Raw genomic sequence first — 4,748 nt, 5'->3', positions numbered from 1 at the left:
AAAACAGGTGTTTAACAGCACTTTTTTCAACTCAATGTTTTTGCTACCAGTATGTCTATTAGCAAGTGTCTAGAATAACAGGTGAAAAGCAAACAAACAAATGGAAAGGTGTCCTATGAAGTATGGGTTTGTAATAATTTCGAAGCATTAGTAAAGTACCAGGGTATATGCTACTCAAGGGTGAATAGGTGACTATTTTACATAGGAAAGTACTTGAATCTGAAATAAACATACAGTGGTTGGTGTATGTATATAATTTCCTTATATCAATCCTCTTTTCTTTTGCAAATGTCTCTGCCTCTCGGATTCACAGAATCTAACCAGTGTCTCAGAATTCTTCCTCTTAGGACTCTCAGTTGACCCAGAACTACAGCCTCTCCTATTTGGGCTGTTTCTGTCCATGTACCTGGTCACTGTGATGGGAAGTCTACTCATCATGCTGACCATCAGCTCCGACCCCCACCTCCACACCCCCATGTACTTCTTCCTCTTCAACCTGTCCTTGACTGACATTGGTTTCACGTCTACCACTGTCCCAAAGATGCTTATGGATATCCATGCTCAGAGAGGAGTCATCTCCTACAGAGGCTGCCTGGTTCAGTTGTCTTTTTTCTATCTTTTTGGATGTTTGGACAGTCTGATTCTGACTGTGATGGCCTATGACAGGTTTGTGGCAATCTGTCATCCTCTCCACTACACACTTATCATGAACCCCCGGCTGTGTGGCCAGCTGGTTCTGCTGTCTTTGCTCTTTAGCATTTTGGACTGCCAGATGCTCTGCTTAATGGTGTCACAACTACTGTTCTGTTCAGACGTGGAGATCCCACATTTCTTCTGTGACCCTCCTCAACTCCTCAAACTGGCCTGTTCTGACACCTCCACCATTAGCATATTAATGCATTTTCTGGGTGCCATCTTTGGTGGAATACCAGTCTCACTGATCATTCTTTCTTATACTCAAATTCTTCCCTCCATTCTGAGAGTCCCAGTTTCAAGTGGGAAATATAAAGCCTTTAGCACCTGTGGCTCTCACCTGTCAGTAGTTTCCTTATTTTATGGAACTGCCATGGGTACAGTTCCATAAAACTGCTCAGTGTACCTGAGCTCAGCTTACTCACATTCACCCAGGAAGAGTGCAGTGGCCTCAGTGATGTATACGCTGGTCACTCCCATGCTAAATCCCTTCATCTACTGCCTAAGGAACAGAGACATCAAGAGAGCCCTGAGGAAGGTCCTCAAGGGAACACACTCATCTCAGTCCTGAGGTTTCCTTCCAGATTTGTGGATAAGAAGGCACAGAAAACCAGATATCTGAAATTACAGTATCCTCTCTGGGCACAGACTTTTTCATAGTTCCCACGGTTTTATTTTCATAAAAAAGTCATGTCTCATATCTGGTCCTGGTTCCTTCGACACGTATTTTTGATGTTGCTGTAATATTCCTCTGACTTTGACACATTGTTTAACTCTCAAGATCTTTATTTCTTCATTTGTAGTCATAGTTAGTCTAACTGCTGCATTTTGGGATTTACAAATAATGTAGGAGCATGGTAAATTTTCTTCAAATATAGGTAACTTCATGGTGATCACCTACTCTTATCTAGTACAGTGAGGGTAGAATTTTTTCCCATGTTTATTCTCAAAATGATGAATAAATAATCCTTTATCACACTAGAAAGTGTGAAAGCTTTTTCCATGCTTACATCCAGCATTTTCCTTCCTTTTCTACTAGAACTTCTATGCAAAAAACTAAGAATTTCTGTGAGTAGAAATACATGGTTTGTTTGCTTTTACAAATATGGTCGTTCAGAGTGATCTCTTAGACGTCATCTAGTAAAATGTGCAAGAATAATTCATATAGTATAGTAAATGTGTTTTCACAATTTTATGAAAAATACAGGGATAAAAAATTCAGGATCAAAATTCCTCAATTGTTTATCTGAATAGTTAAGGGGAAAAAAACTGGAGTAGTCTTGTTGTTTCTTCAAGGATGCTCAATCACGTGAGTGGTAATTGTGAAAACTAAAAACATGGTTCGTATAAATATATGCATGGTTGAATTGTGCACCAACATATATTTGGACATTTTTTGGTCCTGACTTCACATTCCAGTGGACCTATTATAAATAATCTCCCTCAGTATACAACTTCACTTATGATATGGTCCTACTGAGCAAGGCTCAGCTTCAATCCAGGTTATTAGATTCTTTTCTAAGCAGGGTTTCAATCCAGGTTATTAGATTCTTTTCTAAGCAGAGTGAAAGTCATATGGAGATAAAAGCCTGGGGAGCATCCAGAAGCGAAAAGTCAATGTAAGAAAGAGGAAGAAAGAAAATGCAATTCCTTGTGCATTGGCCTCTGATGGAAAAGCCAAGAAAGACAAAATTTCAAACCAGCAAGAAAACTGACCCAGAAGAAAGCAAGCCTTCTAGTTTTCTGAGCCAATAAATTCCTATTCCTATTATAAAGCCAGCCGCTTGCATGGTATTTATTTTAGCAGCTTAAAAAATAAAATGCTGTATGAACCCAACTATCTGTGGTTTCCATAACCCATTCCCTATACTAGACTTTACCAGGAACTCATAATCTCAAATGTGATATCTTGTACTCACCATAGCACCAGCATTCTAGAATGTCTCAATGAATAATCTCTCTGCCTTTAATCCGTGTATGCACACCTTCCATTTGGTCTTTTCTTCTGTAAAATGTTACTCTCCAACTATTAGCCACAGACTCATAAATTGCATCCTTTTTTGGATATCAATTCTAATTTATTATACATATTTAAGGTTTATTCTAATTGGTAATTTACAAGTCAATCTCAGAGGTCCGAATTACAGAGATCTCCTAACAACCACTAAAACCACATTGGTCAAAACACATATTAAAGTTTTGAGATTTGTGAACAAGAAATTCTAAAGAAAATACATTCTGAATAAAGTAATGCATTTTTAGTTAAGCAGAAATGAAAGCCTCTGAGGATGTTTGTTGACTTTGGGCATGGAATGCATACACTGTTACCTGATGTCACTGGAGTGACTCTGCTGGTTTAGGAGTCAGCAGGGTGATTCTTTTGACTGAATTGAGATAGCATCGTGTTGTGAAAAACCAGAGGAAATTCTGCATGTGCCAGTTTCTTTCCAGGGATTGCTTGCTCTGTGCATATTGGTGATATGGGTTGGGGATTGTCTTGTAAAGCAGAAGGAGATATCCAGAATCCTGTTTTGTTTTAGAAACTAAATTTCTGATACATTTTGAGGCCTATGTTGTGGGCATAACATAAGATTCTCTCGATATCTTCTGCCTCCTGGTGTCCATGCCCTTTCCTAAATCCTTCACTAGAACATCTTTAGGATCTAATGATTCACCTCCAAAGATTACTACATGGCCAAAGACATTGGATGTTACCTCTGAGTCTAGTGGTTTCAACACTAAAAGAATCTGAATTTCCCCTTGCTGACATTCTGCTGCTTTCTTGCTTGTGTGCTCAGATGGAAGCCAGCTGCTATGCTGTATGTCCTGCCCCTGGTGAGAACCTGGAAATCCTCTGCCCAATATCCCATGAGAAACTGAATCATGATAATAGACATGTGAGATTGGAAAAATATCCTCCACTGCTCTGGTCTTGATATGACTGTAACCCTTGCTGACAGCTTGTCTGTAGCCTTGGAATGCCCTGTAATATTAAAATAAAATCTCAAGTTATCAAACAAGTATGCAAAATGCACTTGTTTTCTAATAAGGTCAACATATAATATTAGGACAGAATTAACACTGGATGGTCATTCAAATTAGTAAAATTGTATATCTCAATGCATAAAACACCAAATGATGTCAAAGACATATAGAAAAGAAAATAAGTAATTATCCTTAGAGACAAAATTTTTGATAAGAAAATGTAATAGTATCACATAGGTGGTATGGAAGTCCTAATTCTTCCTAAATTACTTGAAAAATACAATGCATTTTCATGTGTGACTCATGTATTGATTCATTACATTAGAGTCTGAATTTTACATTGAGATTCCCCACTACTTAGAAATCAGATTTGGAGTAAATAGCAGCTTCCTCCTACGAAGACAAGCCAAGATCTATCGAGGACATTTCTCTTCCTCCTATTCCATTATTCTTAATTCTTAGAGAGGTAGATAACATCTACCAATTTGGCTGATTTTGTGGTCTGTCAGTTGAGCTCTTAGGCCATCCAGCAAATAAAAAATTGACCTGTGTTCTATACCACTAGAGATTGCTAATCCTAGGTAGGTGGTCTCCACGGGTGTTCTCTCCACCCAGACTCATCATCTGCCTTGGGGAAGAGTCTGTCCATGCCTGAGTTGGTCCTTCCATCAATCCTGAGGTCAGAGCCTCAAGCCTTTTCTCTCATTTAACACAGTAATGACATTGATCACACATTCCTCAGTCATGTCCCAGCAGGCATGAGATACAGCTAAGCGACTGTTGCAGATGATGATGTATTTAGATGTGACTGTTTGGAATATTGTTTCCTCATCATTAGTACAAATGTAGCCATTCATATAGCCTTATGGGTGGGTGGGGGGCCTCAAATGCAATGTCTCAACACTGAGGGCTGAGGAGTTTATGTTCCTGTTTCTAGGGGGATTTCAGAAGTCTCATTCAGAATTTTGCTTTTCTCTACCACTGGTCTTAGCTGCCATAGTACTGTCACCACCATGGCAGGCAATACAATCCTCAAAATTTGTTGATGTGTACTCCAAATGATCACAAAG

At 39.0% G+C, this 4,748-nt stretch overlaps 1 pseudogene; it reads left to right on the top strand.

Moving 5' to 3' along the window:
* The first annotated feature begins 400 nt into the window (after positions 1 to 400).
* LOC143649201 (olfactory receptor 7E178-like) lies at positions 401 to 1,264 on the top strand (annotated as a pseudogene).
* The last annotated feature ends 3,484 nt before the right edge of the window (positions 1,265 to 4,748 follow it).

The sequence above is a fragment of the Tamandua tetradactyla genome, chromosome 11 (assembly GCF_023851605.1).
Source record: "Tamandua tetradactyla isolate mTamTet1 chromosome 11, mTamTet1.pri, whole genome shotgun sequence".
Lineage (NCBI taxonomy): Eukaryota > Metazoa > Chordata > Mammalia > Pilosa > Myrmecophagidae > Tamandua > Tamandua tetradactyla.
The sequence above is the reverse complement of the archived record's forward strand: the minus strand, read 5'-3'. Positions and strand labels throughout refer to the sequence as shown.